We start from the raw sequence: 15356 nt of genomic DNA on the forward strand, positions 1-15356 counted from the left end.
AAAATTAATACACTTTATTTTTTAGAGCAGTTTTAGGTTGACAGAAATATTGAACAGAAAGTACACAGTTCCCATATATCCCCTCACCCCAATTTCCCCTGTTATTAACATCTTGCATTTCTGTGGTACATGTATTAACAATCGATGAGTCACCATTGAAAATTATTATTAACTAAAGTCTATAGTTTACACTGTAGTTCACTCTGTGTTGTATGTTCTGTAGGTGCTGACAAATGTATAATGAAATGTATCAACCATTACAGTATCATACAGTATAGTTTCACTCCCCTAAATATCCCATGCTTCACCTAGTCGTCCTTCCCGCCCTCCCTGCAAACTTCTGACAACTGCCTTTTTTTTTTTCACTGTCTGCATAGGTTTTCCTTTTCCAGAATGTCATGTAGTTGGACAGTTTGCAGCCTTTTCATTACTCTAGGTTCTGTTTCTGTAAATCACACCAGAAGCACATTGTTTTTTAGCAGCCATTTTGCATGGTTGACTCAATGAACATGTTTGATAGCAAACTCCTAATTCTGTTCACACATGCTACTGATCCCACCCTATGTAAATAAATTAGTTTCTAGAGCCAGTGCAGGGCTTTTCTTATATTGTTTCAGTTTATAACCTTTGGGAGTCATGGATTTTCATACCATGCATTTTAATCCTTATCCAAGTCATGGATAAAATATTTGTATAGAACAAAGCCAGGGATAGAGCCCTACAGCTCATCATGAGAGACCTAGGTCACATTATTTATTAGTCAGCATACCTTGGCAATTGAGGGTTAATGGATGTGATTTTTCTGCTTCTGTTCACACCACTTCATGAACAGTTGACAGGATTGTTTCCACTGAGTAGAGTCTAATCATATGAGATCATATATGTATGTGAGACCACATCAGAGCCAGTGGTAGTTCTTTATTCTACCCTTGTCCCCTCAGGATATGGAAGTGGATTCCCTTATCAAAACAAATAGTGCCATCATGTCTACCATCTCCTTGGAATTTTGGATCCTACTGCAGTTTAGAGTATTGAGCAACTTACAAATGGGCCTTTCCCCTCCAACAGTATTTCCTGATGAAGCTTTTCGGCCTTCCTACAATATATGGCAGAGATCTTTTTTCTCTTCAGCATGCATGACAGAGCAACTAACAGCCTATTTGGCATTCAAACAACTCAGTAGGCCATTCTGAATTGCACTCTGTTGAAATATCACCTATTCGTAAGGGTCATAGAATCCAAGCAGCAGAGCTTTGCAGTTTGAGCTGCTTTAATACATGTGAAGTTCTTGAGTGACTGATATACTGTTACCCAGAGTACAGCTTTATGTCTGGACCACTGTCCCAAAGCAGTTACTGCATCACCCCTGAAAGCTCACACTCCTTTCATGTAGTATCAGAACATGGGATTGAGTATGTTCAGCAAACAGTGAGAAATCTTTGGTTAAAGCAGAAGCAAAGGAAGAGAGAAGATGAAGTGTGGGCAGGTACTTAGTACAATCTGTTCTGTCTGACAGGTCACTGCCTCGGGACTTTTGTGTTTTTGTTGTTTTCTACACATATCCTAGGGGCATTCTAGTTGTGATTCTGTTACAACATGAATAAGTTTTAGCCTCCTGGTTTTGTAGTGAAACATCTGTTAATGGTAGATACTATTCCAAACACAGCATTTTCTTAAAAGAGACCCCACTCTACATGGTTACATCACTTAACTTTTTCATTTATTGGCTGAGTCAGTTAAGGCTACCTTTTTATGGTACTAAACGGGGCAATTCATATCTGTCTCCAGCAACTTCACAGCAATGTGTAAGAGAAAATGCAATTAAATAGAAATTTCTTTGCAATCTTTGGAAGGATTATCTAATTTCCTGCATTTTGCTTTTAGCCCTGAGAAGCCTTCTTCAACAGTGCCAAAGCCATCTACTCCTCTGTACTTCCCATTTGCTTCAGTAGTGTTGTCATTTCCCAATCAGTGCACACCTCTACTTCCTCGAGTCTCTTCACTGACCTCACTGCCTCTGTCTCCTGGGGCTCCAGTCCATCCTCCTCCACCTCTTCTAGTGCTGAGAAGACTTCAGTTGCTCCCTGTTGCTAACAAAGTTAAATCTGAATAAGTTTAGAGTGACCATCTAGGCTGTTGATGCATCACCAGCCCCCATTTCATCCTCATCTTCTCTTCCTTTCCTTAACTAAAGGAAACTTCTCATTTTCCTAAACGTAATGAATCCCATGTCCGTATATTTGCTCCTCCTCTCCTTTCCATAATCTAGTATGTCCTTCCTTCACTCCCCTCATAAGTGATGCCTTGTTTTTAACCTACAGCTCAAATTCTGCTTCAATCATTCAAAAAATATTTATTGAGCACCTTTTGTACACCAGGCATGGGTCTAAGTGCAAGGAATCCTACAGGAAACAAAACCAAGCCTCTGCCTTCACAGAGCTCATTCAGGTGGCAGAGGGTAGATATTGAACAAACATATGGTAAGATACGTGGTATACATATGGGATGTCAGATTCTGAGAAGGCTGTGGAGGAAAAACACGGTGAGGGAGATAAAAAGGAAGATGGCTGCTTTCAAAGGAGTGGTCACCAAAGGTTGATAGCTAACATTTTCTACGTGAAAAAAGTGAAGGTTCAGTCATGTGAGCATGAGGAGAAAGAGTGTTCCAGACAGACGCAGCAGCAGACACAGAGATCTGGACACAGGAGAATGCCAGTGTGTCCCAGGAACAACACGTAGGCCACTCTGCCTGGGACGCAGCTTGGTGGCTGTGGTGGTGAGCATGGGGGGTGGGAGGGGTCTTCCTTCTTGTTTTCTAGTGCACTGAGAAATCAATTGAGAATACAGGGGAAGTGAGAAATGTTGGAAGTTTGGAGAGAGAGGTGAAGGTAAACCTCTAGCATAGCAGCAGAGTAAATAGACTAGGGAGATACCAGGGGGCCCACTTGCAGTTCCTAACATTGAATTTAAATGTCTTTGACCTGATCACCTCTTCCTTTGAATTCTTGTAGCAGTTGTTACCCATACTTCATTTGGTACTTGGCATAAACTACCTTCTATTGTTTCCAGTGTCTGGCCTAACTTTCTAACTTGTTATTTGTTGGAGTTTTTTTAATGTGTTATACCCCACCTGTCTCCTCAGCTGCTTTGAAGTAACTTTCAATATGCAAACAGCAGAAAAGGACAAAAATAAATAATGGAGAGTGTCAGAACAAAATGAAAATATACCTGAGTAGAATTCAATAATAGCTGAAAAGCATTTGGAGAGGAGGAATCTTGAATGAAAACTTTTTAATCTCCACTACCTAAAACAGGATAGTTTATTGAAATTGAATAATATTAAAATCACTACTGCAATAATTACAGTGAAATCCACCTTTGCATTGCCTCAATTTTTGTCCCACACGTCCACCTTGATTCCCGGGAAAAAAAAGTTTTACATGTACCCAGTATATTGATTCCTTATAACTTACAATGTCATATCAGAGATATTTGGTAAGGACTGCAGTGATTGCCATGAAGCTTGCTGAGAAGAGCATGCAGAGGCCTGATGCTTTGAGAAAATGCCTGGCATAGTTTTCTCATGGGCACAGGAGTCCTGGACAGGCATTGCAGGACCCAGGGACCTTCTGAGGGACCTTCACTCCACAAAGGGATCTATAAAGATTTCCCCCCTTGAGAAGCTTTTGTTGATTGTCACACTTGTAAAATGTCCATGATGACTACAGTCCATATCTTTTTCTTTCAGTTCATTAAAAATGCTCTTCTACTGTCTTAGGTTTGCATTGTTTTAATAAGTCATCAGTGGTAATTCTTACCATTGTTTTCCTCTTTTGTGGATGTTGTGGGTGCCCTGTTCTCCCATCTTCCAGGAGAATGAGAAGTACTCATTCCTTCAGCTGCTGGGAGTTTCAGCAGCAGATAGCTTTCAGCTCATCCTTCTCTAGGAATTGTCCTCAGCTAAAGGGATGTATCTTGCCAACAGTGACAGCCTTTTCTTGACAGTGGCCTGCATCTAATGTCTAGTGATTGAAGGGTTATAAAGGCCAGAACACCTTGTCTTAATGCAGGACAATTTCCTCAAAGCCATCTTAGCTCCAGAACTCTCCTTGGGATCACCTGGGGCCTGTGTTGTGATTGCATCACAGTTTAACTTCTCCCTCTGCCCACTTCTGCACCCTTACTTCCCCAGAGGTTTCCATTCCAAGCACCCACCAGTAACTGCCAGCACATAGATCTCCATCTTAGCGTCTTTTTTGCAGGGAAGGCAGCTGGTAACACCTTGTATGCAATGTCCTTTTTCCCTCTGGCTGCTTTCAAGTTTTCCTCTTTACCTTTGTTCTTCAGCAATGATATGCCTAGGTGTGGATTTCTTTATGTTTTTTTTTTTCTTGGGGTTCATTAAGATTCTTGGATCTATATGTTTAATATTTTCATCAATTTTGGAAAACTTTTGGCCATTATTTCTTGAAATATATTTTCTGCCCCAATTTCTCCCTTCTAGGCCTCTAATTACACATATATTACACAGTTTAATGTTCCACAGGTCACTGAGGCCTTTTTCATTATTTTTACCTTATTTTCTCTCTATGCTTCAATTTGAATAATTTCTATTGTCATGGCTTCAAATTCACTGATCTTTTCTTCTGCAGTATCAAATCTACTGTCAAGATCATCCAGTGAGTTTTTCACATCAGATATTATACTTGTCAGTTCTACAATTTCCATTTAGTTATTTTTGTCTTCCTTCTACTTAGGATTTAATTTGCTTTTCTTTTTCTAGCTTCTTAAAGTGGAAACTTAGTAAGCCTTTCTTCTTACCTAATATAAAACTTTAAAGCTATAAATTTCTGTCTAAGCACTACTTTAGCTGCATCCCACAAATTTTGATAATGTTATACTTTCATTATTATCTTGAAATATTTTCTGTTTTACCTTGTGATTTCTTCTTCACTTATTGGTTATTCAGAAGTATATTATTTTAATTTTCAAATATTTGAGGTTTCTTTAGATACATTATTGTTTTGGATTTCTAATTTAATTCTGTTGTGGTCAGAGAGCACACCCTGTAAGATATAAATCTTTGGAAAGTCATCGAGACTTTTTTATGGGCAAGCATACGGTCTCTCTATGTGAACATTATTCATGCACTTGAAAAAAGTGTAATCTACAGTTGTTGAGTATAATTCCTATAAATTTCAATTAAGCAAAGGTTAGGCAAAGAGTAGCCAAGCATAGAGTATACAGGTATCAGAGATTTTAAACCAATTGGGGGGCATTTCTTGTTGGTCCAAAAGCTTTTCTCTCTTGTAGACAGCAAATTGGTGTCTAAACGAAATAGAGTACAACCATGGTGCACCAGTGTTCTTTTTCCTTTGGTTTGTAATTATGTTGTTAACTTGAATTGGGTTTTGCTAATTTCAGGGTTATACTTGCTTTTCCACTTGACTCTATACTCCTTGTTATCAGGTAATCATTTTAGCCAGTTAAAATGGGCAGGAATACTGGAACTTAAAATGTTTCAGCAATCACAACTCTGATAAAAAATCATTAAGGACCCTACCCTCAGAGGAGAGCTTTGTCATAATTGCTACCCCACAGTGGCATCCATCAAGATAATGGTTTGACCCTCTTCTTAAGTAGACCACAATCAGTTAGATAATCAAAGGGTAGCAAGCCTTAATTACATATATGAATTCCCTGTTTTAATTTTTTTTAATAAGACAAAGGGGGATTTCTGACTAACAGAAAATGCCACACCACTAAAGAGCTTTCTTTGTGAGTGTTCGTCCCATAAAAGTAAATCTTTCTGGATTCTTTTAGATTTTCCTTTCCTGACAGAAAGAAAAAGCAAGACTGGAGGAACCACGATATACCATGTAGCAAAATGCAAGTTTGCATAGGACAGTGTGCCCTCAGGAAGGAAAGAGGCTGGGGGTCCCAGCCTAGTTGTCATTCACTTCATTTCCTGGTACTTTCATTTTTCATTTCTAGTTATAATGGCCGTGGTCTGTGTCCTGACATATCCGGATGATGCCAACTCTAGATAATGCCTCCATTACATGGGGATGGCAACACCCAGCAGTTATTTTTTCATCTGTTTGGGAGTTTGAGCTTCCCATTACACCAAGATGACCAACCCTTTGTAATAATAGTAATAATAATCCCTGTTAAGATAATAGGCAAGTTTTCATGAATTTAACCAAGGAACTACATTAGTTATTTAAAAGTTCAAACTACATTCTGCAGTTGCCTAATCCGTTTTTTTATTTAATCCTTTCTTTTAGGCATAATGAGATAGTCAGTTTTTGCCACCATGGATTTTCCCCAGGTTGTTGCCTTTCAAAGCAGGTTAGGCAAGGAGTAGCCAAGCATAGACAGGGTATACAGGTATCAAAGACTTTAAACCAACTGGGGGGCATTTCTTTTTGTGAGGGAGCAAAATGGGTGGACAACCAAAAAACAAAAAAATACTGTGTCCCTTGTATAGTGACACAGAATTAGTGGCACTGACCTCATGGATGGCCCCAAGGATCCTGACAGGTACTTGGGCAGATGCCCTGTCAGCCCCCAGCACACTGGGCAGCTCAGGTTGTCCTCGGGAGTCCCTAGTACCTCACACACTCGTAGCACCTTATGTTGCTAATGTGGGTAGTGGGGCTTAGGGTTAGACCTATTATCAGGAGCTGCCCTGTCTCTTACAAATTGTATTTTAACATGTCTGAACCTCAGTTTCCTCCCATGTAAATTAGAGACAATCAAATCTACGTGTTGGGTTAATATACACATCAAACACGAAAGTAGTAGAATAAGGCCAGAGACTTAAATAGATGACAGGAAACGTTTTCTCCATTTCCTTCTCCTCCCCTTCTTCCCTCCCCTCCACTCCCCTCACAAGAGCCTTGTGAGGTAGGCTATGCAGGTAATCTTCTGTTCTGTAGATGAGATAACTGACATCAAGGGTATCAACACAACTAATTAGTGTCAGCCAAGTTCAGAGTTTTTTCTGTAGTGGCAGAAGACATTCATGACCTGGTGTGTGCACAAAACTGTCTTCTCACCATGTGTGAGGTCTCTCACTGCAAGAGCTTAGCTTGGTCCTTAGCACTGTTCTTTCACGGGGCTTCTGCAGCCCAGTCTTCCAAGATGCACTTTTAGGCCTGACACTAATAGCTGTAGATGATATTCATCGGATCTGCTGTCTTTGTCTCCTGGGCTTTTTGTTGAGACCTCAGAGCCCTGATAGGATATTTCTTTAACTAAAAAGCAGGATCGTGGAGGATCCCCTGAAGGAGGTGAGAGGCCATCAGTGTTTCAAGAGCATGGCTCAGATATTGACCCCAGCTAGTCCTAGTGTGCTCCCCCCTTTTTTAATTTTTATTGGCGTAAAGTTGATTTACAATGTTGTGTTAGTTTCAGGTGTACAGCAAAGTGAATCAGTTATACATATACATATATCCACTCTTTTTTAGATTCCTTTCCCATATAGGCCATTACAGAGCACTGAGTAGAGTTCCCTGTGCTATACAGCAGGTTCTTATTAGTTATCTATTTTATATATAGTAGTGCATATATGTCAATCCCAGTCTCCCAGTATATCCCTCCCTCCCCCTTATCCCCTGGTAACCATAAGTTTGTTTTCTATTACGTTCGTGACTCTACTTCTGTTTTGTAAATAAGTTCATTTGTACCCTTTTTTTTAGATTCCACATATAAGTGATATCGTGTGATATTTGTCTTTCTGTGTCTGACTTAACTTCACTCAGTATAATAATCTCTAGGTCCATCCATGTTGCTGCAAATGGCATTATTTTGTTCTTTGCTATGGTTCCATTGTATATATGTACCACATCTTCTTTATCCATTCCTCTGTTGATGGACATTTCAGTTGCTTCCATGTCCTGGCTAATATAAATAGTGCTGCAATGAACATTGGGATGCATGTATCTTTTCGAATTATGGTTTGCTCCAGGTATGTGCTCAGGAGTGGGATTGCTGGGTCATATGGTAGTTCTATTTTTAGTTTTTTAAGGAACCTCCATACTGTTCTCCATAGTGGCTGTATCAGTTTACATTCCCACTGACAGTGCAGGAGAGTTCCCTTTTCTCCACACCCTCTCCAGCATGTATTGTTTGTAGATATTTTGATGATGGCCATTCTGACTAGTGTGAGGCGATACACATTTGATTTGCATTTCTCTAATAAATAGTGATGTTGAGCATCTTTTCATGTGCTTTTTGGCCATCTGTATGTCTTGTTTGGAGAAATGTCTATTTAGATCTTCCGCCCACTTTTTGATTGGGTTGTTTTTTGATATTGAGCTGCATGAGCTGTTTGTGCCTAGTGTGCTCCTGACACAGCCTTCCGAGTCCCTTGAAAGTGACTTTCTGTCAGGCTTTTTCCAGACCGATACCAAGAACATGGCAAGTAGAAGAAACCTCTGGGACTGGACTGCCCAAGTTCACATCTGGGCTCTGCCACCAGCCAGTGACCCTGGGCACATCCTGCACCCAGGACCTTAGTTCCTTCAAAGGTAAAATGAGGATAACAAAAGAACCAACTTCATGGGGTGTTTGTGATGATTAGATGAGGTGAGATAATACGCGTTCAGGGCTTGGAACATACTGGCACACAGTAATCACTTGCTCAGTAACTGTTAGCTGCTGCAGTGGTGGTTGTTACTCCTTTTCACACCTTAGAAGACTTAAACCAGCATTTTCTTCCTCTGCTGTGAAAAGTCACTGTGCTCTTTCTTTTTAATTGTGGTTTTGAAGGTCTTGGTTTTTTATGGATATTTTCGGTCAGCCTTTCACATTTCCACCTCCAACCTCAAATACTCTCTTCCCTTATAGCTGGTTCTAAGTGAAATCTCCTTAAGAGATGTTCTGCCAGGTGTTTCCCTCCTCTCTCCAGTCAGCTTAGCAATGTACCTGCTTATTTTATTATTTCTTCACCTGATTCATTATTAGCTTTGAGCTAATTGAGAGTTTTGAGGCATTGGGAAATGAGGGTGTGTGAGGGGCCAGGTTCTGTGTGAAAGCAAACTGTGCCGTGGGTGGGACTTTTAGGAAAGGTGTTTTCTGTTTGCAGGTGGGGAAGGAAGTATGGCTTCACTCTTACCTCTGAAGTCAGAGTTTCATTTTAGGCAAAAGTGTTAAATATTAAGGACCTCTAGTTTGCAACAGCTTAGGTGGTGGCAAAAGTCTGACTCTATTAGAAAGAGAAGGATTTGGTAGTGAGGCCGAGGCAGGTGGGAGCAGGTGGGCAATACCGTTCTCATTCTGTTCATTCTGCTCCATCTGTGCCCCCATCCCCGCCAGCCAGTTACAGAGCTGCCAGTAGAAGGCTCCTGGAGTGCATGCAGACAAATACTCGTGTTGCAGAATTAGACTAGGTTCCCCTGTCATGTGCTCGTGTGGGAAGACAATCAGGAAGGGAAAGGTTGGGATTTTGATTTCAGGACCTTGTTCGTTGTGGAGAATAAGCCACGAACAAGCAGAGCTTAGTCTCCTGTGACTGTCCCTGTCTGCATGTGTGACTCGGAAGACTCTGTATCCAGAATCCCTAGTGTTATTATCCATATTCCTAGGAACCCAGCCTTCAGGGTGGCAGGGATCATAGTTGCTTCCTGTATCAAGCTTGATATGCTGGTTATGAGGCCTGTGGATCCTGAAAGCCCTGGTTTGTTTTCTTCCTTGCAACGAATGTAATTACAGCTCTCACTTCCACCACGTCTGGGAGTCACTGAGCTTTTTGAGTCACTATGTCAGCCCAGCATCCGTCTCCCTGCGGCTCTCCCAGATCATCAGAGCCTCATTTTCCCCCGGATTTACTTTAATGCTGAGTGTTACAAGGTCATTTCCAGGGTTGTCATTGCTTCTTCCTCTAATGTTCAGCTGCAGTTTAATTTTCAGCTCTTATCACTGGACTTCATTACATGGGAAGAAAGAAATTTGCTCTAGCAGATAGTATCAAGTATGTTTTTCTTTCTCTTACAATTGGAAAATCACTCCTGATCAGTTCTGTGCTAGTGGGTTAGATGGTCTAGGTAGGCTGCTTTATGTTTAAGGATTTGCCAAACTGAGACTATGTTCAAATTTTGTTGCTCCCACTTTTGTGCGTGACACTGATTTGGCAAATCAGTTTCTCTGTACAGCGTCTTAGACTGAATCTACTGTTTCTCTTCAGGGCTATCATGGGTCTTTGTGACAGTGTCTGTAGTTGGTTACCCTAGTTTGCTTCCGATGATGCAGTAAAATCCATGATTAGCTTCAGTAAACACCACTAGCTTACTTGAATCTTTCGTGCCCTAAATGCCTGTTGTCTCATGGCACCCACATCTCCCCAGGATAGTAGAGTGTGGCCTATGGTGGCACTGCCCTTCAATAAATTGGAACACAGACCCAGCAGAGCAATGCAACCTGCTCAGCTTACACAGGGAGCTATGACCGGATGAGCGCTCAAGTTTCCTGCTTCTCAGCCCAGTGCTCTTCCTTCCAGGTGCTTCCGCAGGGAGCAGAGATAACACAGGCACAATAGTCGCGGCCGATTACTGACCATCAGATAGGTGTCAGGACCATACATCATCTCTGATCCTCACAGGTCTGCAGAGTAGTGTTTTACAACTAAAGAAGCTGAGAGAAGCTAAAAAACTTGGCCGGAGCCACTCACTAGTCATCATAGAATCCAGGTAGAGCCCAGGTCTGTGCAAGCCATGCCCTGTGTTCCCCTTCCTGCATTGCAGGCGGTTTAGAAACACCCCAGTGACTGTAAGTAGAAAATCTGCTCGCCCTTCCCATCCCTTCAGCAGATAATTATCAGCAGATAATTATTTCACAGCTGTTCTGTGCCAGGCACAGCGCTGGGTGCCGTGAGCGAGAGCCGGCGCCCTGTCCTTGGAGCACTCCTTTCTCGAAGCTTTCCCTCCACTGTCCCTTCTCTCTCTCCTGCAACATCCACCCCTCCCTCTGTTGCCCAGCCAGTCTTGTCTGCACTGTGCTCTGACGTCTCCTTTCTTTCCATTTTCGGTGGCCACGTTAGGACTAGGTACACACGACCAGTATCGTGTGTAGACTGGTAACACTTACTGAGGACTTACTGAGTCTTGGGTGTTTACTGCATGCTCCACGTGCATTACCTTCTTAATCTTCTCAGACACACATACACACACACACACTCCTAGCTCAGAGTGAATAGGTAACTTGCCAGTGATTGTAGTGCCAGTGATTGGTGACGCAGGGTGTGGGCTCAGGCAGGCAGGCTCTAGAGCCCAGGCTTTTGTCTACCAGCTGCCGCAGTATCACGGGCACTTGGAAAGCAGGCTTTGGTCATGTGGGACCGAGGGCCCTGCACAGGATGTGCCAGAGCAACAACAGAAAGAGGCTTTTAACCAAAAGTCCCACTGGTTTGGTAAATTTCCATTCCTTCTTACAAGGGTTGGTATCTTCTGACATTTGAAAAATAATACTTTCCCCAAAAGTGAATTAAATAGGATGAAATAGATATTTCACTGAGATACAGGATAAACATGCCAAAAATCACAAAGAATCTTTTTACAAAGTCCAAGTTCTTGGAAAAAGGAAGACAAATGCCAGTGATTTCACACTGGGCCAAGAGAGCAAATTGCTGCCTGCTCTTGTTCCTAAAATGGACAGTGCAGAGTAAAGCAGGATGTGGGATGTTCAGCAAATGTTTGTTGAACATTTGCTGGCTGTAGAGCACTGGGAATAAAGGATGAATACGATAAAGTTCTGATATTTAAGGAGTTCACAGGCTAACAGGGAGACAGGTAAACAGATAATTACACTATAGCACAACAATGCAGTTGTGGACGGGCCATGTGGCAGCTAATCTACTGACAGGACGGGATGGGGGCGCTCGGGGAGAGGGCTGGAGCTGAGCCTTCCTAAGTATTTACTCTCATGTGTGCAAGAGTGTAATCTGGACCCAAAAATGTTGTAATTTCAGGGACCTTTTGATGGTATATGTAGATAATGTGAGAGCATGTTTCAAACAAGGCTGCCCTGGCAAATATGCTGTATATGGTTATTATACCTCAGTAACCTCTCAAGCTTTGCTTATCAGCTCTGGAGAGGGTGATCTTTTTGTGGGGTTTTTAATGTCCCAAAATCTGTGAGACATTTAAGCTCCTCTTGATTTATTCATCTTTATATCCCAGGCACTGATATAGCAGAGGTCCCAGAAATATCTGTTGAACAACAGAACTGGATCCCCATTTGTGAGGCCTGGAGGTGAGTGGGCCGGACCCTGCATAGGGCGGGGCATAAAACCGCTAAACTGGCCTTCTCTGGACAAGCTGCCTGCCCAGGGCCCTGTCCCTTCCCTCATTCTCACCCCGCCTCACTGCTGGAACCCTCAACCCAAGGAGAAGAGTACAGAAATCCTCACCTTAGTGATGTATTAGTCATTCCCTGAATGCTTCCTTTTTTTAAATATTCCGTCTTGTTCCAGGAAGGATTTTAAGACAGGTAAGCATCTACTGGGTCCTAGGCACGTCTACAAATAGCTCTGCTGTTTTACCTCAGATGACTTGTATTCAGATAGTTTTCCACAGAGACAGCACGGCCTGGCCAAGAATAGGGCATCTCTGTCCTGCAGCACCTTTGCTTCCAGAGGGTCCCAGGGCAGCCCCAGCAGTGGCTCCTTTGTTCAGTATCTGGTTGTCCAGGATGATGGCTTGTGTTATAAGAAAGGTCCTGTCACCTTCAGTTATTTCACACTCATGGAACCACCACGTTTTTCAATTTCTGAAGGATGTCGTTGTTGGAAAACCCCTTCCCTGGGTATCTCCAAGGAGCTCAAGGGCCTAGAGGGGGCATATGATGATGACAAGCCCAGAACTCAGTGCAACCCTGCACACGTATCTGGACATGTCGTGTTTGAAATTATGGATCTGCGTGTGTGTATGTGTTTGTGTGCACACTTACCTATTTGTTACTCCAGCTTTTCTCCCAGGAGAGGGGGACTAGGGTTTATAAGGTAGAGGTCCTGGTTATGACCCTTACTGGACTGTGAATTTTTTATTTGTGTTGGGCAAGTCTCCTAGCCTTCCTTTCCTCAATTTGCACAATCCCGTTCACTTATGTAGTAGAGTAGGTGTAGGGCTTGCAATTCAGTAGGATTCAAAATAAACCATATGGCAGAAACATTCTTATCTTATTAAATTTTCTTACTATACCCAAGGGTTCCTAAGATGCATTGGAACTCATTGAAAGTTGAATACAACATACCTAATTGGGACACTTAGAAAAAGAGAAATGCTGGTTGATTGGTTGATTTGGTACAGTCGAATCAGAAGAAGGCAAATGCCCATAAGCTGAGAGTGTCCTGCTCCCATTAGGATGCAGTGAGGACAGGAAGTCCAGCTGTGCTGGGCTGTTCTAGGTACAGATTAGCGCTGTGCTGCTCCAAGTGTCACCTGGGAGCATGTGAGAAACACTGAATCTCAGACCCCACCCCAGACCTTCTAACCAGAATCTGCATTTTAACAAGATCTTTCTGCGATTCTTATGCACGTGAAAGATATTGCTTGGAGAAGCGCTGGATCAGAAAACATGGGTTGGACTATCATTTGAGACTCCTGCACTTTCTGCCTCAGTGAGCAAACTTCCAGGGGCTAGAGCCATTTATTCTGTGCCTGGAATAGACTCATCTGCTGTGTAATGCTTCCTGGGGATGAAAGCGTGATTCTATTTTTAACAGTAGCATTTTCTACTTTTTTTTTTTTTAATCTTATTATAGTTGATTTACAATGTTGTGTTAGTTTCAAGTGTACAGCAAAGTGATTCAGTTATACATATACGTATATTCATTCTTTTTCAGATTCTTTTCCATATAGGTTATTACAGAAGATTGAGTAGAGTTCCCTGTGCTGTACAGTAGGTCCTTGTTAGTTGTCTATTTTATATTATAGTAGTATGTATATGTTAATCCAAAACTCCCAATCTATCCCTCCCCCCAACATTTCCCCGTTGGTAACCATAAGTTTGTTTTCAAAATCTCTGAGTCTGTTTTGTAAATAAGTTCATTTGTATCACTTTTGAAAATTAGGTTCCACATATCAGTGATATCATATATTTGTCTTTCTCTGTATATTTGTCTTTCTCTGTCTAACTTACTTCACTTAGAGATTACTGAGTCCATCCATGTTGCTGCAAATGTCATTATTTCATTCTGTTTTATGGCTGAGTAATATTCCATTGTATATATGTACCACATCATCTTTATCCATTCCTCTGTCAGTGGACATTTACATTGCTTCCATGTCTTGGCTATTGTAAATAGTGTTGCAGTGAACATTGGAGTGCATGTATCTTTTCAAATTATGGATTTCTCTGGATATTACGCCCAGGAATAGGATTGCTGGATCATATGGTAGCTCTATTTTTAGTTTTTTAAGGAACCTCCATACTGTTCTCCATAGTGGCTGTATCAATTTACATTCCCACCAGCAGTGCAAGATGGTTCCCTTTTCTCCACACGCTCTCTAGAATTTATTGTTTGTAGACTTTTTGATGATGGCCCTTCTGACCGGTGTGAGGTGACACCTCATTGTAGTTTTGATTTGCATTTCTCTAATAATTAGTGATGTTGAGCATCTTTTCATGTGCTTTTTGGCCATCTGTATGTCTTCTTTGGAGAAATGTCTATTTAGATCTGCCCATTTTTTTACCAGGTTGTTTGTTTTTTTGATATAGAGTTGCATGAGCTGTTTGTATATCTGGGAGATTAATCCCTTGTCAGTCACTTTGTTTGCAAATATTTTCTCCAATTCTGTGGGTTTTCTTTTCATTTTGTTTATGGTTTCCTTTGCTGTGCAAAAGCTTTGAAGTTTCATTAGGTCCCATTTGTTTATTTTTGTTTTTATTTTCATTATTCTAGGAGGTGGATAAAAAAAGATCTTGCTGCGATTTATGTCAAAGTATGTTCTCCCTATGTTTTCCTCTAAGAGTTTTATAGTGTCCAGCCTTACATTTGTCTTTATTCCATTTTGAGTTTATTTTTGTATATGGTGTTAGAGAATGTTCTAATTTCATTCTTTTACATGTGGCTGTCCAGTTTTTCCAGCACCACTTACTGAAGAGACTGTCTTTTGCCCATTATATATTCTTGCCTCCTTTGTCGTAGATTAATCGACCATAGGAGCATGGGTTTACTTCTGGGCTTTCTATCCTATTCCATTGATCTGTATTTCTGTTTTTGTGCCAGTACCATACTGTTTTGATTGCTGTAGCTTTGTAGTATAGTCTGAAGTCAGGGAGCCTGATTCCTCCGGCTCCATTTTTCTTTTTCATGTTTGCTTTGGCAGTCAGGGGTCTTTTGTGTTTCCGTACAA

General features: G+C 41.5%; 1 protein-coding gene across 4 annotated transcripts in view; it reads left to right on the top strand.

Annotated features, from left to right (window-relative positions):
• The window catches only part of VPS8 (VPS8 subunit of CORVET complex), a 286912-nt gene that overhangs the window by 262087 nt on the left and 9469 nt on the right, over window positions 1-15356 (top strand). The window lies entirely within an intron of this gene.

This window comes from Eschrichtius robustus, chromosome 6 (genome assembly GCF_028021215.1).
Source record: "Eschrichtius robustus isolate mEscRob2 chromosome 6, mEscRob2.pri, whole genome shotgun sequence".
In the NCBI taxonomy this organism is placed as follows: domain Eukaryota; kingdom Metazoa; phylum Chordata; class Mammalia; order Artiodactyla; family Eschrichtiidae; genus Eschrichtius; species Eschrichtius robustus.